This window comes from Pelodiscus sinensis, chromosome 5 (assembly GCF_049634645.1).
Source record: "Pelodiscus sinensis isolate JC-2024 chromosome 5, ASM4963464v1, whole genome shotgun sequence".
Lineage (NCBI taxonomy): Eukaryota > Metazoa > Chordata > Testudines > Trionychidae > Pelodiscus > Pelodiscus sinensis.
The window spans coordinates 65,474,906-65,502,421 of record NC_134715.1 but is presented as its reverse complement, the minus strand read 5'-3'; the positions used below and the strand labels follow the sequence as shown (position 1 = coordinate 65,502,421).

Genomic DNA, 27,516 nt, shown 5'->3' with positions numbered 1-27,516 from the left:
AGTCAGCAGTCTAAATCCATTACTTTTATAAGCAGTAATGTGACTCACAAGTAGGCTAAATAATATTTACAGATATTAATTCAAATTTAAAGCAACTTGTTTTGTCTGTATTTGTGACTTATTTTCTTTACATAAAACTGTGTGTGAAGTTTTATTCATAAGAATGTGCTTGGAAAAAAATGTCAGTTGTGCAAATGTGTGTTCATGCATTACTATGTATTTTCAAGAGAAGTGTTTATGTGGGCACCTTCAGAACTTCTTGTGGGTTTGGGCAATGATTAGAGCAGGGAACAAAAACTCTACCAGATGATGTAGGGTATGTCTGCACAGCAGCTGGGAGTAAAATTTGCACTAGCAGGGATTGAATCATCAAGCTAGCATGCTAGTCAGCAGAGACTTGGGCTAGCCACCCAAGCTCAGATCCAGAGGGTTGAGTGTGATTGACAATCCAAGCTGCTGCCTGAGCCAGAACATCCACATAGCTATTTTTAACATGCTATCTTGAGTTCTGCTAGCACCAGTCTGTCTCAGCCCCACCTGCAGCTCTTGCTCTGTATTTTTCATCTGAAGAAGTGGGTTGTGCTCATGAAATCTTATGATACTATCTACATGTATTTTTGATTAGTCTATAAGGTGCTACAGGACTATTATTGTTTTTAAGGTTTTTTTCTGTTACAGACTAGCACCTCTGAGACAGACCTTTAATTATTGAGCATCTGTGAGAGTCTGGGTGTTATACCAGAGTCAATTTCTCTCCTTTGGTGCCTCCTGAAGACTGTCTGCTGATTTTGAAGCATCTTCAGTGGCTTGGTCCTCCAGCCATGCCACAAAATTTGTTGAGAGTATTAAGAGTCCAGTAAATAAAGAGAGTCACGGTCCTCAGCAGGGTCTTCAGTCTTGGGGCTCTTAAACTCAGTCCTTTTTACAGGCTTCCAGCTGAAGTCAGTCACCTTTTTTGTGTTCATACCAGTTTACCAGTGCTAGGTGGGAGAATCTGGCCCTTCTTCTGGACAGTACTCCAACTTATGAACTCTATGAACAGCAACCACTTAATGCTCAACTTCATTCTTCTGCTGCTTTTTCCAGGGGCCTTTTCCTACTGGGCCCTTTCATCTCCAGGCCTACATCTTCAGGTCCTTCCATCGCCATTTCCGGCTATGTAAGTTCAGTCAGCCATAGAGTCTTTCTGATTGCTGAACTCCTTTGGCCAAAGAGGAGCACCTTGTCCACTCCTTTGCTCCCAGCCAAGAACTGCACTGTTAAGCCTCTCTCCTGCTCCTTTAACCCGGGCCAGTAGGGCCCTTATTAGCCACTGTTTAGCTTCTCTAGCCCTTGGAAGACTAGGGTTTCTATGGTTTTCAAATATCCGCTTCAGAGATTCCCCCTCTAGTCAGACCTGCCTTCAATATTCTGTTCTTCCCACATTACTCCAGGAAGCAGTAGGGATGTTAAATTGTAGGTAATTGACTAACTGAATAGTCGATGCATTTTGTATCGACTATTCAACAGGGCTGTTGCTACACTTTAAAGACGAAAGTACCATGTGGATCCCGGGGTCATCTAGGGACTCCTGGCCTAGCCTCACCTCGGGCTCCATGAAGTGCTGCCACTTTGAAATGCCGCCATGGGAGCCTGATGTCAGGCTCCTCCCAGGATTTCAAAGCAGCAGTACCATGTGGAGCCTGAGCTCCAGCCCCAGGCTCCACATGGCACTACCGTTTTGAAGTACCCGCTTCTTTCCTCCCATCCCTTGCTGCCTCTCTCTCATAGTATCAGTAAAAGGCACGGGGGGAGTGGGGAGAGCGACTAGTTCACAAGCTTGTTGACTATCCGATAAACATTTGCTTATTGGATAGTCGACTAGTCCTTCACATTCCTAGAAAGCAGCAGACTATAGCAGGACCATGGGGCCTCCTGTAAAGCGCTGCAAAGGCTAGATACACGCCCACAATGAGGATGTCACAAACAAAGAATTTCAAGCTGCAAAGCTGTTTACAAAAATTTAGATTTTCTTGAACTATTTTATCTTTCCTCCTCAAAAAACAGGTGAACTTACTTTTTGCAAACTTAAAAATAACCTAAAACAAAATTACTTCAGCCCAAAAGCTGAAAGTTTCAGAAAGTTGCAAATGACTGAGGAAAGGGGATTATGATGGAAACAAATAATAAACCTTAACTGTAATAGGATGCAATTACCTCATGGCTATAAAACTTTTTTTCCTCCATTTCTCATAACATTCTCCTGCTGAATTTATTTAAGAAATAATCCAGTTGGAGCACTTGAAAATCCTCCCTCCCCCAAAACACACACATACACACACACACACACACACATACGTGTTCTTGGCTTTGTGTGTACCTGTATCATTTACGTGAGGGAGGATGATCCATACATATACCCACAATGTAACATTGTTTCACTCATTGTGGTCTCGAGGAAACTATTAACAGAAATGGGACACACACTCAAGCATCATTAAAAGTCAAAAGAAAAAGTTGCAGACTTTAGACCTCATGCAGTTTTGAACTTTATGCAGGAATGGTTCATGACTGGCTAGTAAAAATAAGCTAGGAATACACAAGAGAAAACCACTAATAGTTATGTACTGTCTCTCTGGTTACAACCGTTAGCATACTGCAGAATATTTTGTGTTATAAACTAACTGCGATGGGTAGAAGGTAACTGGTTGGAAGAAGAGAAGTACAGTGTTTAACTTTTTAAAAAAGCAAGAAGTATAGCTAATAAGATAGCTATCATTACTTAGATCACTTTACTTGTCCAATTCACTCTGTTCCTTTCACCATTCTACAGCTATCTATCTTTTTACACTGCATGATCTTTGGGGTACTTCTCTCTTCTGTTTATAAAGCACCTAGAATATTTTGGCCACAATAGCAATACCAATCAACACCCATTTCATAGTTGCTGCTATCAACAATTGTGCTGCCCACTTCCAAGTTAAATGTAACATACAGAATGATGTATAGATGTAGAGAATGAGAAACTGCAATCATAAAACTGGGCAGAGGTGCATGCTCAGCTATTTTCAAGTTAAAGTTACTGTAGGTATATTGCACATTGTTTAAACCTGGATTTCATAGAAGAATGAAACACATGCACTTTATTGAAGAATTCCTTCATTCTTCCACACAGAATTTTTGTGTATCCATGTAATGATTATCACAGAAGTTTAAAACAGTAGCTATAGTATTAACTTCTAACATAGATAAAATAAGGACAGCTGCCACATATAGCATTTTCAACTAACTAAAGTTACTGCATGTAAAAAACCCTGTGAACACCCAGAAACTGAGCATTCCCCTCTCCCCCCTTCTGACAGGTAATTAAATTGAATGTTTTTGTACAACTTCCTGCCAGGGACTGGAACATCTTACCCTGAAGTCAAAGTAGCAGACATTATCAACATCTCAAGTTATTTCACTAATTAATTTGTCAGTATGTCAAGCAGCCCTCTTCTGCTGGTCTGAATTGTTCCACTAGCAGCATATGATTTATTTGCTGCTTTGCCATATAAGGGTATTAACATCAGACTTTAAAGGTTGGATTAATAGATTTCTAAATTAGAGATACTTTTCCATTCTTTATTCTCTCTATCTTATCCACGTTATATAGAACTGGTTGCACAGTCTCTCAATTTGCCAGCCGTAACATTACTTGTGCAACTACAAGAAACATGATCAATAGGCTCAGGCTCTCTCCCAACCCAATAGATGATAAAGAAGCCAGTATGTTTTGCTCACTTCATTGCTCATGGGTCTCCCTTAAAAGCGCTCCTCTAATAGAAAGCAAGATAAAGTTTCCATACATTTTAAAGAACAGCATTCAATGCAGTTAACCCTCTCCCTTGGGAAACATAAAAAAATGCTTTTCAAACAGAGCTTCTGGTTAGGTAGAGCAAAACCAGTGCATGAATAAGCTGTATGGCAAGTAGTTTTCCCACCACCACTAATGCTTAGTTTCTGGGGGAATGTAGCAAGAGCTAATAGTGTTGTCTATACAAACATATGTATAAGTAGTTTACAAAACCAAATGGGCCTAATTCATAACTGTATTACTCCAAGCTTTATGCCCACGTAACTCAACTGAAATTATGACTGATTTCATTAGGAGTTAATATTTCAATGGATTCACATTGGTGTAAAACTAGAGTAATAGAGTCATGAACCAGATCCTATAGCTATATAAAACTACAAACTTGGCTTATGACTGCATTACTCTAGTTGTACACAACATAACTCCACAGAAGAGCATGAAGTTGTACCATGTACACATACACCATTTCCTTGAATAAATTAATATATTTCACCAAAATATCATGCATAGCAATATTAACTTGACCCAATGGTTTTATTAATATTAACTATGTTAAGTGTGGACAATGCACTCTGGTCTCCCCCCCCCCCCAAAAAAAAGTCACACACCCCAATTATAGCTAATTCCTCCTTTAAAGCGCTTGTGTTCTAAAGCTCTCATACATAGGCTGCACTAGGAAGCCCAGAGAAATGAATGGCTAGGAATTTTATGTATTAATATGGTTAATTCAATTCTTGTGGGCACTATGAAGTTGTAGGTCCAAAATCAGTCCTTTTGTGACTGGTGGTTAATCCTGTCCTTCAATTTCCAATCTTGTTAAAAAGCATGAAAGATCTTTTTCTAACTTCACTGAGTCAATATGCAACCTACAGGTTTGTGTGTAAAGCTCTAAGCTCTTTCGTTTAAGATGTGGAGACACGAATGATTTTATCTCTGGAAGACCCAGTTCAATCCTATCAACTACCACATCTACAATTTTACCCACTGGACCACAGAGGAATAAAGAGAGCAGGAGGATGTGTTTATTCAGTCCTAAAGAAAATAAAGCAATTCATAGTAATACTCTACAAACACACACACTCTGCACTCCAGAGCCCATTAGACTCAGTCCCCCCTCAGAATGTGGGCAGCGATCTGCGAGGGCAGTATGTTGTCCCGCATACTTCTCCCCCACAGCACCTTACATCTGGATTCAGAAGAGTGCATCCCTCCCTGCCATGGTGTAACTGGTCAGTTGTGCATTACTTTTTATGCGAGAAGGAAAACTACTTCCCAGTTCCTTGGGTAGCTGAAGTAATAAAGTTCTCTTTTCAAATATTTTATATCTATAATTAGAAGTAAGTAATCTGTGTGTATATATTAAGTTCTGTCAGTGCACTCTGAAGTATTTTACAAACATTATGTTTCAACACTCCTATAAGGTTGTTACCCTCTCCACTTCTCAGCAGGTTTAATGAGGTTAAGTAATTTGTTCAATCACAAAGGTAGTCGCCAAGAGAGCCAAAACAGAACCTAGATTCCTGTGCTTTAATTACAAGACCATCTTCCTTTTGCTGATTATGCACTATAGAATAAGATTGGATTCTGAATCTACATAATGTATTATTGATCATAAAGTTATTTTGGCTTCTATTCATCCAACTGTGCTGGATTTTTAAGATGTCTGGGTGTGGAGTGTGCAAATTATTGTACTGCACTGCATGGCAATCAAGAAATGGAGTTTAAATCTTAAGGGTCTATTCATCTGTTGTTGAGCAAGGTTTTTATGTGGGTGATTCCTGTTAATGATGGGAAGAGTTATACACATCCATCTCCCATGCATTAACCAAATGAGCCCTATAGTCACTATGCTGACCTAAGCTTCTCTAATATATACACTGCCATTGCCACTAGTTGCTACTATCTCCTAAATGAAAGTACAGAAACTGAGATAGAATGGAGGATTTTTTTTAAAAAATGTTAATTGCAGCAGATTTAAAAAAAAAATGAACCACAGAACATTTTTCTAACCTGAAACTCTATTAACGCTTGTGGGATTAGCATTATTATGCTCTCATTTGGACTGGGGAACATATCCTGTGCAGCTTACGTACAGATCCAACTCAATATAGCTCTATATAACTATATACTTTCTTTGGCCACAGAAGGTTTAGGAACCAGTTTTCTGCAATTATTCTGTCAATTTGAAAAAAAATCATCTTGCAGAACTGCCAAATGTGATTTTCTTCTTAAAGTGGTTTTTTTTAAACTTTGGAGGACCTTTGCATGGGGCTAAAGTAGTTTAAAAAGAAGGTGGAAAAGTAGAGGGGATAGAGTTACATTCATATAGTATTAAAAAAAATCCAGCAACAGGGTACATGCAATATAAACTTTGTTAGACAGGAACGGGTAATGCCTAGCTACACAGAGTTTAGATGAGGAAGGGGCCAATGACTGTTACTTTCAAAACTTGGGTACTATTCAATTTAGTTTTAAATGGCCCAGTCATCCAAGGTGCTCATTAGCATCTTGTATTCCCCGTTTAAGCCAACCACAGAGGAGGAACCTGAAAGTTTTGTTTCTTTAAATCAAATTTATGAAGCCACAGATAAAAGACTGAAGAAAGTTCTAGGCAGCAGCTCTGCACTGAAGCATGGAGAATACCTTTTGAGCAGAGATGGGCAATAATTTTTGGTGAGGGACCACTTCAACATTTTGGAAAGTAGTAAAGGGCCGCACTTTTCTGTGGAGGAGATGCGGGGTCTAGGGTGGAGGTTGGGTGCAGAAGGGCACACAGGGTAAGTATGGGACAGGGATGCAGGAGGCTGTGTGAGGTCTGAAAGGGAGTTTGGGTGAAGGACAGGATTGTGACTTGGATCACGGGATTGGAGTGTAGAGTCCGGGAGGGAGGATGGATGCAGAAGAGGATTCTGGCCTGGGGGAGGAGATCTAGGATGTGGTTCAAAATCTGGGAGGAAGCTGTGACCTGGGAAAATGGAAAAGGGGGTGCAGACTACAGAGGGTTTGGATGGTGACCTGGGGCAGGGGATTGGGGTGCAAGTCTGGGAGGGTGTTTGGCTGTGAGAGAAGATTCTGGCCTGAGAGGGTGTTTTGACTGGGGTGGGGAGGGGTGCAGAGGCTTTGGATTGTGACCTTGGGGAGGGAGTTGGGATGTGGGAAGGGGTGGGGTGCCAGAAGCAGGCTCTGACTGGGAGGTGCTTACCTAAGACAGCAGCCCTGCAGCACTCCCAAGGTAAGTTGGGCTCCCTGCCTGCTGCAGCCCCAGATCACTTTAAACTAAGGACTTGTTCCATCCACCTGGCTCTCAGCTACCAAAAGGGAAAGAGGCTTATGCTGCCCTCACCACCCTGGCCAATTTCTCAGCTCCTACTGGCTGGTTATTTCCAGCCAATGGGAACTGAGAGATTGGCTGGGGTCAATTCCTATTGATCTATAGGAGCTAAGGACCAGATCACACAAAACCTCCCTCTCCCTGCAGAGCAGAGAGCCACATGGACTGCACTTTAAACCACTGCAGCTATATGCCTAACCTAAGGGTCCCAGCAGAGTGGTCCTTGGGCCGGATCCAAAGTCTTGGCGGGCCGGATCTTGCCCCCAGGCCATACTTTGCCCAGCCCTGCTTTAGAGAATACTTTTACCTTTGGCCAATGGGAGCACTGGGATACACAAAGCCAGGTAAGCACCCCTTATCCCCTGCATGCCCAGACCCTGCACACCCATTCCCCTCAATACACCCCCCCATCCCTGCTGACACACCACACCTCAACCCGCTCCTGCTCAGACCTCCCATCCGGCTCAAGGACCCTGCCTCCCTCCCAGATTCCCCATCATCCTACTTCTGCATTCTCCCTGCTGCCCAGACCCTCCACCCACCCTCAGCCAGCCCCTTCACTCTACCTCCTGCTCAGACCCCCCACCCTCAGCCTGCTCCTGCACCCCATCTCCCAGCAAGGCCCTGCACCCCCACCTCCTCCTTCACCCATTTTGTCATCAGGATGGTTCCTTGGTGGTCCACAAAAAGATCTGCATTGAACAGGGTGGAATTTGAGAACCACTGCTCTACAGATTTCTTCCAAAGCCAACTTATATAGGCATTAAGAACATAAGCACAGCAATACTGAGTTGGACCAAAGGTTCATCTAGCCCAGTATTCTGTCTTCTGACAGTGACCAATGCCAGGCATTCCAGAGAGAATGACCAAACAGGTAATCCATCAAACCATACACCTCCTGTTGCCAAATCCTAGCTTCTGACAAACAGAGGCTAGACACGCCATTCCTTCCCATCCTTGCTAATAGCCATTGATGGAACTTTCCTCCATTAATTTATCTAATTCTTTTTTGAACCCTGCTAAAGTTCTGGTCTTCACAAAATCTTCTGGAAAGGATTTCCTCCAATTGACTGTATGCTGCGTGAAACATTGTTTTCTTTTGTGTTTTTTAAACCTGCTACCTATTACATTCATTTGATTATCCCTGGTTCATCTGTTATAGAAACAAGTAAATAACTTTTCCTTATTTACTTTCTCAACACCAGTTATGATTTTATAGATCTTCACTATATTCCCCCCGTTAACTTTCTCTCTTCTCTCTTCCAAGCTGAAGTCCCAGCTTTATTAACCTCTCCTAATATGGCAGCCATTCCATACTCCGAATCATTTTTGTTGCACTTTTCTGAACTTTTTCAAATGCCAAGATTCATGTAATTTTATGGACACGTATTCTATCCACACAGTTCTGCAAGTAACTGAGCACAACAAATAAGGAGCTGCCAGCAGTTCTCAGCTTTACTTTTAAGCAAAGACTACAATAGAAAATGCTCAGTTAAGTTCAGTCCAAGCAGTCACATGGCTAAATAAGGAGCCTCCTCTCTGCACAGAATACCAGGATCAAGTGAAGAAGCACATTTAAGATTACAGCACACACATTATTGAACTCTCAGAACACCATTTTCCAAAGCAGCAGTTAATCAACTGGCAGCTTCCCCCAACATCTAAATGTTTCCTAAACATTAATGATTAAAATTACTTGAACACATAGCCACAGAAATAGTGAAGATGCAGTATTACTCAACAGCAAATGCAGTCAGTCAGAATTACACAAGTTAGACCATGCAGTTTGGTCCCTAATCAAGATTGCTGCGCCCATTACTTTAAATATATAGCCAAAGCATTACTGACTCCATCCCACAGACGTGTTTCTGCAGGGTGATCAAGTGACCAGTGGGGAGTGCTAAGGCAGGCTACCTGCCTGTCCTAGCTCTGCAGACTGCTCTGAGCCCCAAAAGTGGCCAGCAGCAGGCCTGGCTCTTAGATTTTTTTTGGGGGGGGGGGGGGGAAAGAGTGTACAGGCCTCTGAGCATTGCCCCTGCTCCAAGCACTAGCTCTGCACTCCCGTTGGCTGGGAATCTGCTGCTGGCTGCTTCTGGGGCTCAGCATGGTCTGTAGTGCCAGGAGAGGCAGGAAGCCTGTCTTAACACCGCTGCTGCCCCAGCAACTTGGAGCCACTCAAAGTAAATCTGTGCTGCCCCAGCCCTGACTCCCACCCAAACCAGAGCCCCCTCCTATACTTCAAAGCTCTCATTCTCAGCTCCACTCCAGAGCCCCCACGCTGGTCAAATGATGTTGGGTCACGGGCATCAACGATTTCTTCAACTAGATCATGAAAAAAAAAAAAGTTTGAAAGCCAATAAGCTAGAGCATTCCCAGCCCATATGTGTGAACTAAGAAGCTGCCTAGCAGGGATGTCAATGTGTACTCAACAATACAATTAACTGATAAGCCTAAGCTAATCGGTTAATCTTGCCAACTATATGCATTCCCATCCCCCCCTTGCTCCCCGATATAGAGGCAGCAGTGGGGGTGGGCAAGGCTGCAGTGACGCAGACTGTCTGCAGGGGTCCTAGCTCCTGGGCAATCCTGGGCTGGCTGTGGGCAAAGCTGCTTCATGGAAGCAGCCCCTGTGCGCGGGAGATTTGAGCGCCCCATGGACATAGGCTGCTCTGTGGGATATACGAGGAGCTCTGAACCCCCCTCCCCCCATGAACCTCTGCTACTGTCACTCTGTGCTCTGTTTTAGAGGCAGCAGTGAGGGGTGGCAGGCAGCCGGTTTGCAGGGGTAGCTGGTTTTTAAACTGGCTCCCTTAGGGGACCAGCTCCTCCTGCTACCCTGCGCTGCTCCCTCTGATACTGAGGCAGGTGCATGGAGTAGCAGGGGGGTCCCCGGGAGTAGGGCCAGGAGTGCACTGGCTCCCAGCCCTGCATCCGGGGACTATCGAATAGTCATGTAACCACTAAGATTTGATGTGGTTACATGACTATTCAATTACACGATATCTAACATCCCTACTGCCTAGAGTAACATATTGGTGCTGGTCACATCTCTGTCATGATAGGCAGTGGTTCTCAACTCGTTTCAGTCCATGGACCACCAGGCCAAGCAAAAAATTTTCGTGGACCACCTCCAGCACATGTGGCACAGGACGAATGACACAGCAACCGCTCAGCATGACGGCGGCAGCTACACTGACACTCAGAGCCTCAGACAGAAGTTACTGGCAACACAACGTGGTTGCGTCCTAGGTGATGCTATGGATGACGCATCACATGCTTGTGAACATGGTGTAAAACAGCCTATTGGCGGCACCTGCTCATGCCATGTGACTTTGGACAATGTTCCTATGGACCACCAAAAAAGTTACCATGGACCACCAGTTGAGAACCACAGTGATAGAGGGATAGCCAAGCCAAATTTGCTACATTAGGACTGTGAGGAGGGGATACTGAGGTGTTATGCCAAAGTTTTGCCTAGCACAGCAAATGATCTTGAGTGACCTTTGCATGCAGCAGCATGTTTGCTGGAGCAAAAAAAGTTTGTTGTGGTTTTGGAAGTAGGGGAAAAGAGGCTAAAGTCTTTACCTATAGGCAAATCTAATGCATTCAGTTTATTTGCAATTAACTTCTATATATTCACTGCAATTTTTACTCAAGATGGTCATGCTCTACCAACACTAATTAGATTGGGTATATCGTAGCGATGACTGAATAATCCAATAGAGAATGCAATAAATGGAACAAATTTACTTTACTTGAGAGACAGATTTTAATCTCCAGTAAATGTAGTGGCCTTTTCTTCGCCTCTTACTACAATTTTATTAGAGAGGCTCAACTACAAAATACACATCTGGATTTCTAATTGTCCCATTATCACCCTCCAACCCAAAATTTAGTGGTGTTTTGATCAGGGGTTTGATTTGGGTCCAGCTCTAGGTTTTAATTAACAAAAATAGATTATTTTTCTCCTCATACTGCAGGTAAGATTCATGTGTCTGAAAAAGAGGAAATATTGTTCACATTATTGTAGCACCTACTGAGGCATCATTGGGCTAGACACTGTCTCCACAACTAAAAGATGGTCACTACCCCAAAGACCTTACAAGCTAAATACATTTTTGGCAATGGGTTGGAACTTTGCATAATTTAAGGGGTCTTCAAACTTCCCACATAGAACATAAGAATGGCCATACTGGGTCAGACCAAAGGTCCATCTAGCCCAGTAGCCTGTCTACCGACAGTGGCCAGCGCTAGGTGCCCCGGAGGGGATGGATCGAAGACAATGATCAAGCGATTTGTCTCATGCCATCCATCTCCAGCCTCTGACAAACAGAGGCCAGGGGCACCATTCCTACTCTCTGGCTAATAGCCTTTTATGGATCTAACCTCCATGAATTTATCTAGCGTTTCTTTAAACTCTGTTATAGTTCTAGCCTTCACAGCCTCCTCTGGCAAGGAGTTCCACAGGTTGACTACGCACTGTGTGAAGAAGAACTTTCGTTTATTAGTTTTAAACCTGCTACCCATTAATTTCATTTGGTGTCCTCTAGTCTTTATATTATGGGAACTAATAAATAACTTTTCTTTATTCACCCTCTCTACACCACTCATGATTGTATATACCTCTATCATATCCCCCTCAGTCTCCTCTTTTCCAAACTGAAAAGTCCCAGTCACTTTAGCCTCTCTTCATATGGGACCCGTTCCAAACCCCTAATCATTTTAGTTGCCCTTTTCTGAACCCTTTTCAAGGCCAAAATAGCTTTTCTGAGGTGAGGAGACCACATCTGTACACAGTATTCAAGATGAGGACATACCATAGTTTTATACAGGGGCAGTAAGATATTCTGGGTCTTATTTTCTATCCCTTTCTTAATAATTCCTGACATTCTATTTGCCTTTTTGACTGCTGCAGCACATTGTGTGGAAGTTTTCAGAGAACTGTCCACAATAACTCCAAGATCTCTTTCCTGATTTGTCGTAGCCAAATTAGCCCCCATCATACTATACGTATAGTTGGGGTTATTTTTTTCCAATGTGCATTTTTTTCCCAACGTGCATTACTTTACACTTATCCACATTAAACATTTGCCATTTTGCTGCCCAAAAGACAGGACTGCATAGACCTGTGATGTATAGTCCTGTCTCTTGCTTGTATACAGATTTCTTGGCAGGCACCTGTCCATGGGAACCAAATTGAAGTGTTCAGAAACATTTAGTAGAGACTGAAGTGATCATTCAGGGTTTTATTTTGTGGTGAGTGAGTCAAAGGAGGAAGATGCTGGGCTTACCATCACTGACAGTAATCTTAAGGTGTCTGAATCCATCTGTAAGGCTAATTAGGAAAAAAAAAAACCAAAAAAACAAACACAACAGTAGATCAACATCACTTATACTTTTCTGCTCATAATGTAATTTAAAAAAAACTACATGTATATTCTGGAGATTGAGTTTAAATAGAGCAATAAAAGTAAAAATTAGTAATCAAGATGGGACCTTTCAAAACTGGCCTGAACTGATGAAAGGTTATAAGAATGATATTTTGCCGTAATTTTTGTAACAGCTTTCACCTGTGTATTTCAAGTGCTTTTTTAAAACAATTAAGCTTTCTGATGAAACACTTTACTCAGCTGCAAAACGAGTAGGCAGAGCAAACTGACTTACTCAAGGCTACAGAACAAATCAGTAGCAGAGCTGGGATTAGAACCTAGAAATCGAGAGTCCCAGGCCCAGATCCACAAAAGGATTTATGCATTTAAATTCATACTTTAGATTCCTAAGATCCTCAAACTCTCTGCTAAGTTACTACCTAAAATTCCAGGTGCCTAAAACAGCCATGTTAGAAAGAGCTTATTTTAGTAATCATGTAGCCCCAACAATTCTTAGCAGTTGCACAGTTCCTAAAATGCTCCCCCCCAGGGGAGGGGAGGAGCAGCAGCCCCATTCCTGGGGAGCCCTCTGCCATCCGGTGCTGCTGCCTCTGTATCAGACCATGGGAGGGAGGGAGGGAGGAAGGAAGGGGTGCTGCGGCTAACTAGGATCACTGATTCATAAGCAATCGCTTATTGGTTAAATGGTTAGCAGACTAGACGCTAACATCCCTAGCCTAAAATACACCAGAACATAAGAATCCAACCGTTAAAGCCCCCTAGGTGCCTCAGCTTCTGAGCATGCATCATGCACACAATGCCTTATTCCAGTTAGCAAGTGCCTAAGCACCAAAAGGATTCATAAACCAGGTAAAGAAGGGCATTGACCCACCTATCTTGCCTCTGAGGCTCAATCTGGTACCATACTTTCAGCAAGTCTGACTCTATACAGAACTGCGGGTGGGACTAGCAGAGGGAGGTCGTCTTTATAACAGTCAGCCCTATAGTCAGGACATTCATTACATATGTGGGTTACTTCCAGTTCAATTCCCCCCTCCACCTGATGAAGAAAGGGGTTTTGAATGTTATGAGAGACTTACTCTCTTGCTCTCTCCGGCCCAATGAATATTTAAATTATTTATGAACAATAGAGCAGTTTCAACAGGAAAAACAGAGCCCCACATCAGAATATCCCAGAGCCCAGATTTTCAGGCGCTAAGATAGAAAATGGAAGACCTCATTGAAATCCTATTTCTTCAGCCAGCAAGGGGGGAAAATTGAACTAGGGTCTTCTGCATTGCTGCTGAGTGCACGAAGGTAAACCAGAGGGCTAAAGACTATAAGGGAGGTTGCCTCCTTCACTACTCATCCAGATTTTTTTCTGAAGAGTTAGATATTCACAGCTGCTGTTCTCGCAAGAAACTTTTTAGAAGTCTGACTCTAGGACTGAGGTTTCTAGCTGTGGATCCCACATGGAAATAGACACCTAATTTCATGAGAGGAATAGGGCTGAAGACACACTCTTCTCTTTAGCAATCAGCTATGGCTACTTTATACATCTTCCATCCCAGCATACTGGCTTTTTGTTTTAATCCTCTTCATAGGCACCATCCTCTCCCCATGAATCAAACAGGGAGCCTAGACACCTAATTCAGGGTTTGTGGATTCTACTGGATGGCTAGATTCCCAAGTCCCTTTGTGGATTTAGGCCCCTATTTATATGAATAAATCACACTTCCTCCTGTTCTGTTCCTTCTCTGCCACTGATTTATTGTTTGTACAGTTCAAGTTACTTAACGACTCTGCTTCCATTTATCTACCTGGAAGATGGTTAGAATACTTACCTAATATAAATGCTCTGATAATTAATAGTTGTAAGTGTTCAATGATCTTCAGGTGGAAAGTAACGTACCACAGAATTGCAGACTGGAATTCCCACATGGTACTGGACATGTAAATACCTGCACTTCCTTGTTCTTAAAAATAAGCATTACATTGCTACACCTACTGTATAGTTACCTTATAATTATATTTTCATATGGAAATCTACAAACAAGTCAGGTCAGGTCAGCTTATTAATTCACTCTTTAATATAGTGGAATTGTGTGATTGTTCAGATCCTAGTGTTTAAGTGCTCTCAGACATTTCTAGTGTTTGGTTAATGTTTAGTGGATATTTAATAAATTCCATATATGTATCAGGCTTTTTAAATTTACAAAAAACTACAATTTTGTTTTAAATCGGTACAGTTTGTGTATGGCAGAAGTTAACCAAAAATATGACTTTTGTACATAATAAATGGGACAAATATCCTTTCAGGTCTGGAGTCTTTTTTGGAAAGAGAACATGTAACATTTTAGGGAGACTCCAGATCTGAAAGGACATTGTCACCTTGATTATGTACAAATGTCAGTATTTGGGGCTACTACGGGTGAGCAAAATAACAGGATAAATTAATCTAATTAACTGTTTTTATCATCACTAAACCTCCAGTTCCCCTATTAAGTCAAAAGATTTCCCATTACATTTTTCTCTCCCTTTTATTGGAGCAAGGTAGATTTACGTGCTCTGTCAAGTCCTCCAAAAAACAAAAACCCTATACTTATGTGGAGAGCCTTAGGAACTATTTGATTTTAGCTTGATCTTATCATTAATGCCACAATTCCAACTCTCAGCCTTCACGCAGTTAAAAAGAAAAAAATTGTTTGAGTAAATCCACACAGCAATTTCCATGTTTAAAAAAAGTACAAACTAGAACCATGTGGTCTCAATAAGGCTGTTAACACGCGCGCGCACACACACACACAACCTTTATTTTCCTAAATGTTCATTGCAGTATACCCATAACCTCTCTTTTAAATCATCTTTACCCAGATCTGAATCATTCTGACCACAAATGAACGGGTGACACTGGAATGTGCTTGAGTAGTCAAAAGTCACTCAGAAGTTGACTTTAGGGCATTTTACATTTTCAGTGCTAAAAAGCCCTGTCCATAACAGAAACCTTTAAAGGTTAAAGCCTTGAAGACAGAAAATGACATCATAGCTTAATCATTCAGAAAAAAATGCAACTTCTGCAGAATAAGTCAATGTAATGTACCACAAATCACAGTGGGCAGATAAAGCTGAAGAGCAGGTTTTCATACTGAGGCATACAGATACCACAAGCAGCTGGCAGATACATGTTTAATTGTATTCACAGAAAATTATTGTATCCATCAGCACAGCCATATGCAGAGCAGCCAATCAATATGCAATGTCAGAATAACCACACTTAGAACAAATTGAATTCTGCTTTCAAATGTATACTGTACTGCAGTCCATGTTGTAGACTACCATCATTCCTGGCACAGAAGTAAAATGTATCTGGCAATATAGTGTTTTAAACAAATTAAAGCCCAATCCAGTGAGATGCATAGCATTACCTGGAGGGTACTGAGCTTCCGTAAGTCTTACTGAAGTGAGTGGGACTTGAAAGCACTTAATGTCTCTCAGCAATTAGAACAAAATTTTTAGACACATGGGTGAACATGATTTGCTAGGGGAAGAGTCAACGTGGTTTTTATAAGGAGAAATCATGTTTCACTCATCCACCAGAATTCTTTAAAAGGATCAACAAGCATGCGGACAAGGGTTATCCAGTAGCTATAGTGTGCTTAGATTTTCAGAAACTCTTGGACAAGGTCCCTCCCCAAAGATTCTTAAGCAAAGAAAACGATCATGAGATTGGAGCAGTGTTTCTTAAAGTGGCCCAAGAAACCACTTTGAGAAACCTGCTAACTAGACACTCCCTTATGTTTATTTACCAGCTCCATGGTCACAGAGTCTCGTGGCTCCTGTTCACCATTTGCAGCCAAAGGAAGCTGAGGGAAGTGGCATGGACCAGGCCACTGCTTCCCATCCCTTGGCTGCAAACAGCAAACTGAAGTCAATGGAAGCTGTGAGGCTCTGCAGCCATGGAGCCGATAAAATAAACACGTGAGCAGCCAGTTAGCAGGTTTCTCAAAGTGGTTTTGAGGACCACTTTGAGAAACACTGGTTAAAAGATACTATCCAAAGGGTAGGAATAAAGGGTCAGTTTTCAGAAGGGAGAAATATAAATAGTGGTGTCCCCCCAGCAATCTGTACTGAGACGAGTACTGTGCAACATATTCATAAATGATCTGAAAAAAGGGATAAACAGAGATGACAAAATTTGCAAATAATACAAAACTACTCAAGATAGTTAAGTCCAAATCAGGTAGCAAAGAATCACAGAGGGATGTCTCAAAACTATGCAATAAGATGGCAGATAAAATTCAAAGTGATACATTCAAGGTAACACACGTTTCCAACACTAACTATACATATGAAATGATGGAGTCAAAATTAGCGGTTACTATTCAAAAAAGATCTTGGAGTAGAAGAGACTAAGGGGGGGGGGGATATGAAAGAAGTCTATAAAAATCATGACTGGTGCAGAAAAAGTGAATAAGGAAAAGTTACATACTTATTCCCACAATATAAGAACTAGGAGTCAAATGAAATTAATAGACAGCAGGTTTAAAACAAACAAAAGGAAGTTTTTCTTCACTCAGTGCACAGTCACCTCTGGAATGCCTTGCCAGAGGACATGGTTAAAGCTAGGACTTTAACAGGGTTAAAAAAGAGCCAGATAGATTCACGGAGGTTAGGTCCCTCAATGGCTATTAGCCAGGATGGTATGGTGTCGCTAGCCTCTGTTTGTCAGGAAATGGGGAGGCATCATGTGAGGATTACTTCCCTTTGGAGCATCTGGTATAGGGCACTGTCGGCAGACATGATATTGGGCTAGCTGGACCATTGGTCTGACTCAGCATGGCTGTTTTGGAGTGAAGTCACTGTGGATAGATCTCCAAAAATATCCACTCCATGTGGAGCAGCAGTCAAAAAAACTAAAACAAAATAAAAAAACCCAAACAACAAACAATGCTGGAACACATTGGAAAGGGATAAATAAAGACGAAATATATTGCCTCTGTATAAAGACATTGCACACCCACATCATGAATATCATTTGCAGGTCTGGTCACCCCATCTCAAAAAAGATTCATTGGATTTGAAAAAGTGGTAGAAAAGGGCAACCAAAATGATTTGGGAGTATGGAATAGCTTTCATATAAGGATAAATTAATAAAACAGGGACTTTTCAGCATGGAAAAGAGAGACTAAGAGTGGGGAATATGATATACGTCTATAAAATCCTGATTCATGTGGGGAAAATAAAACAAAGAAGTATTATTTACACCATTTCATGCACAAGAGAAATGGAGGTCCTCAAATGAAATAAGTAATAGGTTTAAAACAAACTAAAGGAAGTACTTCTTCACAAATAAATAGTCAATCTGTTGACTCCTTGCCAAAAGATGTTGTGAATACCAAGATTGTTCAAAAAAAGAACTAAATACATTCATGGAGAACAGATCTATCAATAGACAATTGGCCAAGATGGGTAGTGATGGCGTTCCTAACCAGCAAGCTCTTTGCAGAGGTATCATCAGCTATCAAAACTGAGAGGCTCAGGTTTAATATTTAAGTATCAGCAGCACAAAATATCACATTAAGTTTTTTTTTTAAAACACAGCCATAGTTTGAACAAGCTTTCCTCCCCCTTTAAATAACCCCAAAAGGCAAATTATACATGTAGCCAAAGTAACGTATCTTTAATAAGGATGGGCCAGAGCTAAAACCTTTCAGATTCATATAAAATTGTTCCCATCATTCAAGGATATCTGGATCCAGGATTTTTGGTTCAGGCCCACCTCTAGTATCTAACTACTGAGCTTAAAACTCATTGCCAGAATCACAGACTGTACCAAATAAGTTTTAACATAGCAAAGCAGGAAAATTAATGAAAGACCACAGGTTTTAAAAGAAAGCATTGATGAAATAAGGAGGTATTATAGTACCTAGTGAAAATTGTGAAACTGAAAGCATTGCTGATGAAATCTGACATGATGCCATCAGAAGGGGAGTATAACTGGAGGAATCACCATTCCAATTTTAGCTCCCAAAAGGAATTTTTGCTAGTTCTAACATCCCATTCCAAACAAGTGAATAATATTCTATTTATAGACTAAGCAACAGCATACAAAGGAGATGTGAATCCCATTGCAATGATGAGGACAAAACTCTTTTTGAAGATATCACTAAAATATGAATGAGACACTGAACACCATCTGTAGTCATTTGGAAATTCAAATCCCCATTCAGACAGCTGACCATGGTAGCAGAACCTTTATTCACTTATCTCTGTGCAAAGTACAATTGCCTAGAATTTCCCAACAAAAAAAGGGGGGAGGGGAGTTAGAACTACACAGTGCTGGGAAAAGTTTGACAGAACCAAAAGCTGCAACCATTCTTGCAAAACAGGTAACTGACTGCACCTGACACGTTTTTCATAATCATCTAGATTCACTTCCACATCACCTATAACAAAACAAAAGTAAACAGTTGCTTTTTTGCCAATTATCTCACAGTCTGGAATCACTATTTTAAGCACAGGTATAACCAATGGGTAAGAGTAGAGAGTTTGTTTCCCCTCCTGGAATTTGCTTACTATTCTGTTTATAACCCTGTGATAGTTATATAGCAAATGCATTCACACTATTGGTGGGCTCCCTTTGCCCACCTTTTTAACATAGATGAACCACTGGTTTTCCAAGCTTCATCAACATTTTGTCAAGACAGTTTCACCAAACCATAGCAAATCATAGCAGGAATGCTGGCTTCATTCCTTATCAGTAGCTTTAAGACAAATGTTCCCTAAGATGGGTCCCTTTTTGACAGCCAGATGGTATCTCTGGAAGCAGCTGGATCAATACCTTGCATCTGAGTTCTGTTTTAAGTATTTCTAGAGACCAGATAGAGAAGGGGGAAAACAGCCCTGTGAACATTGTAATGGATTACTTGGTAGCAAGTTTAAGAGACAACTGCCTGCGTGGGACAAAAAGGATAGCTGCACTGTTTGTTTTGCTAGAAGAAAACCAGAGTTCATTTGCCCAATTCTTGTCCTCTCAATGACAGACCAGTCTCTTAGAACACATTCCTTTCTACTGCATATTGGCTTCCAGCTTGTTTCCCTAAGAACAATATTTGTTAAATGATCGTTCTTTACATCAAGACATGGAAAAAGCATTTTTAATAAGAGTAATTTGGTTCAGAAAGGGAGCAAAACTATTTGAATGAACAGAAGCTGTTTTTTAAAAAAAAAAACTTTTTTTGCGCCTATCAACCTAAATCTCTCTCCTCCCCCATTCCCTACATTAGTGACCGACAGGCAAACAACTCCACAGTGCTGTTGCCTCTCTGACAGTGCTAATTTCCACTTCATGGGTTCAAACAATAAACTAAGCAGACCCTATTCTGTTAGAAAACGGATTACTGAATGAAAGTTACTCTCTTCTATTTAGGAATGGCGACTAAGCAGATTTTTCAGAGAACCTAGTCATGAAGCCCCGTGGAAAAAAAAAACCTTTCCAAGATCAGAATATGGCTAAAACCTACACGGACTTTCTGGAGAGGAGAAAGATCAGACCAACTTGACCTGAAAGCACTGTTCTGAGGCCACTATGACTAAACATATGCTGCGATTAATTCATATGCGTTGCCATTACAATGAAATTACTAAAGCCCCTTATTTTCTCTGCTTCTTTATCCGCAGTTAATGCTGGCACTTACCGTCGTACACCCCCACCCCTAAAGAGGTTGGCGGTCTCTGTATCCCTTTATTCCTTGACTATCGCCAGCTCTCAGCGTTGCTCTTCTAAAAAAAAAGTCAGAGCCTAGTTCGCAGAGGAGAGGAAATTAATAGTTCGCCGTGTTGCCAAGCTCCCGACCACTCACGAGCAGCGGGGAGACGTCCTCCCGGGTTCCGAGTGATCCCAAAGAACAAAGCCTGCTGGCAATGAGGAAACGGAGAACAAGTCCCCTGGCGCCCGTCCAATTGTTGCTTCGAGTTTTGCTGCAGACTAGGACGTGGGGGTGTGTGTGCGCGCCCGCAGCGTGTGCAGGAGAGGGGAGTGGGGGGAGGGGGAGGAATGCTGGGTTTGTCCAAAAATAACACGAAGGAAATGACCGGAGTGATCCGTCTCCTCTCACTTTCTCCCCTTATCGCACGTGCCGGGAGCCCTTATCTTTCCCGGGGATTCTGCTCTCCGGGGAGAAGGTAGAGAGCAAATTCCACAGAGGCTTTTATCAAACCTGTCGCGGGCGGGGCTGCACTTTAAGCCACAAACGGCGGGTCTCGCTTCAGCCCGTAGACGCGCAAACTGCTCAGATTCCTCGGGAATGGAGGGGTTAGCGGTTTAAGTTTGAGGTAACTCGTGGTAAAGCTCAGCACAATAGATCTCGCTCTTTTCCCGCCCGCCGCCCCCAAAAGTGTGCTCGATTTCGAAGAAATGATACCGCCATTGCTTCCCTGCGCTGTTTCAGATTCCGCTCCCTGGAATCCCGGCGTATTCTCTTACACTCTTTAAAAAACCTACATTTGTATGTGTTATAGCGCAATGCGCAAATGGCAACTTTCACCACTTTCTCATTATCTCCCGGGAAGCCTGTTACTCCCGCTCGGAAAGGCGCTTGCTCTGCACTGCCAAGGAAATTACCCGTCCCCTCGGAGGGCACACAACTACTTACAAGTCCACTGCCGGTGTGCCAAGCGGGCCCGCCAGGGATGCCAATAGCGAGAATAAATTGGGGATTTTTTTTTTAATTCTTTGCCACTTCCATCATTAATTGAACAAAGTCTTAAGAACTTCAGGAAGACTAATGTGAGCTTCACCGATAGCTTAACACGGTCTACACATGCATGCCTGCTCCAAGGAGCCTCTTCTTAACATTGCACCATGGTTACTGCTTTCCATCACAACCTAGTAGCCATAATTAAACCAAAACTTGACTTGTGAAATAAAAGCCAATAGAAATATAAAAAAGCAACCAAGCAAGCTCTCATCTCTATGTCCAGAAAATTATAGGGCACTTAGAAATTAACGTGCACAAGCAAGCTAGAGCCAGAGGGAGGTGTGTAAGACTCATCACCATCCCCAAAAGTTAGGAAACATCGAAGAAACCAGGTAATTTCATAACCTTCTCTCTCTCTGCCCCATGTTCCCAGAAAGCAAATTTCATGTAAGGAAGTCTTGTAGGTAATGCAAGAAACAGGAACAACTGCACTTTGCAACATGAAGAGGAATAGCAGAAATAACTTTTGGAATTTGTCTTTTTATGTTATACAGAAGAATCTGGCAAGACTATTTCAGGTATTTAAGAACACTGAGCGCCCAATATTATACAACAAAACAGTCTCAGAATTTAAGGCCAGAAGGGACCATCACGTCATTTAGTCTGACCCCCTGTGTATCGCAGACCACCAACACCAAACAACCATAGTTAGACAAAGATATTACAACAACAATCCTCAAGAGACTTCACTTACGTGCCATAAGGAGAGAATAGGTGGGAATGAGGTGCTATGTCCAAGATCCCAGCAGGGATTTACTTTAGTGAAATATACCCACATGATCCTGGTAAGTGACCCACACCCCATATTCAGACCTGCAGGGAGGCACAGAAGGGGCAACTGCCACAGGACCTGGAGAGCCAAAAGTGCCTGGGGCTCCTAGCCACCACTACTGAGGCAGTGGCCGCAACTGGAGTCCCCAGTGCTTTGAATTGCCACGAAACCCCTGTGCAGTGCCCTCTGGGCAGCGTTGAGCACTGCCTATGGTAGGCAGGCACATCACACTCCAGGCAGCAATGACGGGGGAGGTTAACTCCCACCTCTTTTGCCCAAGATCCCACCCTTTCCAGGGGCATAGAATGGCCCCACTTCATCTTGCCCAGGGGCCCCACAAGACAGTCGACCGCACTGCTCATGCTGCAAAGGCAGGCCAAAAGCCCCAGCCTCACTGCCAATTTAATCTGGTGGGCTATGTCTAGACTAAAAACTATCTCCCTCCCTCAACCCACACTCTGCTGCAGGGAGTCTTACAACATGAATCCACCGACTTTGCACGTGGGGGTCACACAACAGAGCTGGAAACAGCACTGTAGATTCCCCCTTCCTCCATTGTGTCTCCGAGCTCCAACTCCAGTCCAAGAAGGAATGTTTACACTACTATTGCTAACTATGTAGCATAAGCAGGAGTCAACTGACATAGGCCCTAGATTTGGGGTTTGTTTGGGTATTGTTTGCTGGCTATGTGGACATACCCTTAAAACATGAATAAGAAGCAGCCATCCAAACACCTGAGAGAATATTTCAGTGCCACTTCTCGTCATGTTAAAGAAAGAACAAGCCTGAACCAATACCTCCTCCACCCACAATCTCTGTGGATGCTAAGGAAAAAACTAAAATAATGCTTTTATATACTTTTTACAATTCAACAGTGAACCAACCTTCTGCCTTAATTAGACTTTTCCCTCACTGTGTGTTAAAAGTGAACAGAGGAAATTAAAACCCAAATACCCTTTCCAATGGAGCTCACTCCTTTCATGGACAGATACCATATGGGCATGTTTTTGTCTTATATCTTTGTCACAATGATACAGCTTGTCACGCAATAAAGTCTCATTGAAGTTAATAGAGTATGTTTTTTATTCCCTCCCCACTCCATCATATCAATCACATAGCTTCCCCAGAGCTTCTAGATAAAAGATTTGTCTCATCTATAATCTAAAAGCTACAAGTACAACATATGTTGTATTCAACAAGTCTTACAATCACATACAAATGATTCAGCTGGTCTGGGGATGAGGAAGAGGATTCATTATGATTCAACTTTGCTAGACTTGCATAATCATTAGAGGGGAAATGTTAATACACTGTAAGGTTGTTTTTTTGTTTTTTTTTTTTAAAAAGTTATAGATCCATAAAAGGTTCACAGTTATCAGGAAAGATTCACACAGCCCTCTATGATGCTCACTTCAAACGTGCAACTTTTCTGGTCCTTCACCTCTACATGGTACCGTTATCAATCTTGATCTTTTTATTCACAATATCAAGGAGTCCCATCCCCATCCCAAACTTAACCGGGTAAATTTAGCACTATGAAAGTCAAGATCAGATAAGACTGACTATGGCCAAATATAGCTCAGGCAGATTTCACCATATACTCAATGCCAGTGCTTTGACATTTCAGAGTGAGGCCCTTCATGAGCAGCATGCACTATTTGTACTCAACTTGCCGAACTGGCTAATTATAATCCTGTAACTTGAATAAAATGTCCACTGGGGATGAGGATAAATCCAAACTTATTTTCACTTATGACTGGGCCTTAGAAGGTTTGTGTGCATGGTGCATTAATTCTCAATACATTAATGCACACTAAGGAACTTTTAGCATATACTGACAGATGCACACGGGTCAGTTGGTGCACCACATGCTAGCACACACTATTATTTATGCCCTTCTTGTGAAGATAAGTTCTAACACTGCACAAGGTAGATCCTGACAGAGGTTTTTAAACCACTTGTAGTAGAAATTATGCAAGAATGTGGAAAGGAGGAGAAGAAATACTCATGCTGAGATAAAGTCAGAATAAGAAAAGAGGTCATGGGTAGCTGCCACCCACCTGGCCTTGTCTGACCTCCAGCCCTCACAAGAACTGAGCAATAAACATTTTAAAGAACCTTTTGAAGAGTTTGAAAGCAGATGTGTCATTACCTCAACTCCTCCCTCATCAAATTGGTCTTGTTAGTGGAAATATGGTAATTCTTAAATTCCTATAGGATTGAATATGACAGTTAATAGAGTCCAGTAGCCTGGCACAAACAATAGCCAGTATCAACTGCTTCAGAGGAAGAAATCTTGCAGAGGGCAAACACAATGCTCTTCCTCCACCAACTTCAGACCCCATCCCCACCATGTGATTGTCTCTTGAACTTCCTGATAGTAAAAACTGCTATTTGTCAGCTGAAATCTCAGAAATTATTACCCTTCTTAAACTTAACTGCAAGATTTATACCACTAGATATCAGAAGTAACATTTTCTGTCTTCAACGTAGTCAGGTATGCTCCAGTTTTGGCAACAACTTTTTTTTATGCTAGATAGCAATTGCTTTGAACTAATATCATGAAACAATTTCTAAAGATACAAATTGTTATGTCAATAAAACAATGATTAAAATTAAATCAAGCTATCACCATGTAAAAGAATATTATTTTTGCTAGGAATGGAGATTTACAAGCAAGTCTGCACTGCTTCACATGCGTAATTGCAAACATTTATAACATTTTAAAATTTAAACTTTGTATTAAGCACAATGAAGTACAGGAAGGATAAGATTAATCACTGATTTGTAAGACAACCCCCTTTCACCCACCATGCATAAGTGGCCATTGAAAGTACTGAAAGGTATCACTGAAGTCAGGAGCTTAGTGGAGTTAAATAGTGATACATAGAAAAGGACAGCAAGAACATCAATAACATTATAAAGCGTAAAGAATGTGTGAAGGATATAAACACTCATGCTCAAGGCATAATCAATCTGAGAGGAATTAGAAAGTAACGTCCTCTATGAGCAGATTCTTCCATAAATATGAGCTATGGGGTTTCCTCAATCATTTTTACTGGTCACCGTAAGAGACGTAATACTGGACCAGATAGATCACTGGTCTGACCTGTTATGCTAATTCATATGGAAGTGAGTAGTTTGAATTAGTGAGACTTGCAATAAAGAGGCCTAGTATGGCACATTAGATGAATAAAAATGATTTTTCAAAAGGAAAGTTAAGAATTAGCTTCTGATTGAAAAAAGTTTAGCGGGACTCATAGCTAAATTTTTGGGGGATTTACAGAATAGGGAAGGCATGAAGGAGAGTAGAATAAACTAAACAATCTCAAATGCTGGTCCAAAAAAATATTTCCAAAATTTCATTATAGTTGATAATTGATCTGTTAGTTAAAACTAAAGATTACATTGCTATCTTCAGAAGTGTGACCAAACATAAACAGATGAGTTTTCCAAACCATGGTCTTTTTAGTTTATGGTCTAAGATCTCTACAGATAGAAAGTTTGACACACAGCAATATAGTCATTCATGAAGGAAGTCTATGTATTCAGTTGAAAGGAGCTGCTTGGAAAGAGGAGCTCTCTGCTTCCCTGAGTATTGAGCAACATTATGTATAGTGGCCACCGGAGTCAACACCCTCCACAGGCCCCTGGACAACATGGGGGAGGGCCATGACTCCATGTTTCCAGAAGGAGCAGGACTGAGGACAGCTGGCCTTAATGCTGCTCAGAGCACATGGAGTGGCACTTTGATGCAGTGAGCTCTGGGCCCCTTTGAATTTCGGGTTTCTGGGGCAATTGCCCTCTGTACCTCCTCTCACTACCCTGTTGGCAGGCTTGATACTGACATAATGGTGCTACTGTAGTTAAAGTTGCATGTTAACATCTACTGGAATTCCTGCCTTTTTTGCAAGGATGTTTTGGTTTCTTACCTCTTAGCCACTCAGAGAACTAGTATCCATCCAGGTGTGACACTTCCTTCCATCTTTCGCATTTGCTGTGGCCCCTCTTGCTTTCTCAGACTCAGCATGCCCCCTCTTCACGCCTCAGCTCTCTGTCTAGGACACTGTGTGTTTCCTCTTCTGGATGTATCAAAGTCGCTCTAGACTGACTGTCAAGCTGCCTTTCTGGGCCACCCTCTAATTCACAACTATGACTTTTTCCTCAATGACAGGCAGGGGAAACCAGGCTCCAGTCCAAGGAGCCTCTGTTTACTAACCACAGTCTGTTTACTCTATACCCCATTGCTAATTTCCTGAGCTCCTTCCTACTTTCTCCTCTAGATCTGCCCCATCAGGGTGCTTGTAGAACTCTCTCTGCAGCTATTTCACTCTTTTCAGGTTCTTAACAGAGTCTATATTGCAAATACACCACTCTTCACTTAGGGAGTGACTACAGACTACTTACTCTTTAACCCCTTCTGTTTTCATCTTGCTGGCATTGTATGGGCCAGGCCTACACCTTCTCAGCTGAGCTTCATGTCTATTAGGGCTTGCCTCGCCAAGCTAACTCTCCCCCAGGTGCAGCCTATTAATTAATTAGCCCCTTCCCAGTTACCTTAGCCCTTTATTATGAAGTGTGGAGTGAACATCCCATCTCCTAAAATTAAAACCCTTAGTTGGATTTCAGTGAACTATGATATGCTTCAGAAGGGTGCAGGGTAGGGATAAGGACCCCATATTCCACAAACATGGCCCTTGAAAAAATAGTTACTTTTATTAAAGTTTCAAGGGTTTTTTATTTTTTACCAGAGCTTGAGATTAGACTATTCAGCCATGTAATGGTTCCCACACAGGGCTGGGAAGCATGGTCCAGTGATCAGCAGAGAATTGTTGATGGGGGGAGCCTGGGCCTTCCCACTCCACCAGGCTCTGATCCAGGACCCTTTGGGCTACTAGTGGTCTGGCAACCAAGACTGCTTCTCTCTTGGCTCCTTCCTATTTCTCCCTGCCCCCCATCCCCTCAATACCCCAAGTGTCAGCTTCAGCTTGATCTAAGGTATTCCCCTGCGGGATAGCAGGGGAATACAAATAACAAAAATAAAAAGGTAAATTACCAACATACAGGGGAGAGGTGGAGTATTTCCCTGCCTGATTGTTTCTGGAGGTGCTTCCTACCTTTGCTCAGCACAAGCCCCTTTTGCTGCAGTTATGTCTGAGACTTCAACCTTCTCTCTGCTCTCTTCCAGGTCTGCCACCAAATGAGCAGTTATCCTGTCTTAATTCCTCTACCAAATGGTGCCTTTGCTGCAGGTGTGGTGGGGCAGGGCTCTCTGAACTCAAAATAATCCTTTATCCCCTAGTTGCTGAGGGTGGCCTCATAGGCTCTATCACAAGTTGATGTGGATCAAAATGGTCTCAGTCTATCCAGTTTTACTTAAGGTGGTATATGGTGCCTATTAAATCTTTGGGGGACCCAAACTGAATTGTTTAAGAAAAATGTATATATTT

General features: G+C 42.0%; 1 protein-coding gene across 4 annotated transcripts in view; it reads right to left on the bottom strand.

Annotated features, from left to right (window-relative positions):
* Positions 1–27,516, bottom strand: part of PALLD (palladin, cytoskeletal associated protein) — a 324,324-nt gene that overhangs the window by 206,417 nt on the left and 90,391 nt on the right. The window contains exon 1 of one of the 4 annotated variants that reach the window (XM_006111687.4): positions 20,233–20,753. The exons of the other annotated variants lie outside the window; for them this stretch is intronic. The gene's annotated coding sequence lies outside the window, so the exon portion shown is untranslated. Of the gene's footprint in view, positions 1–20,232; positions 20,754–27,516 lie in introns of those variants that run through there. 4 annotated transcript variants of the gene reach the window in all.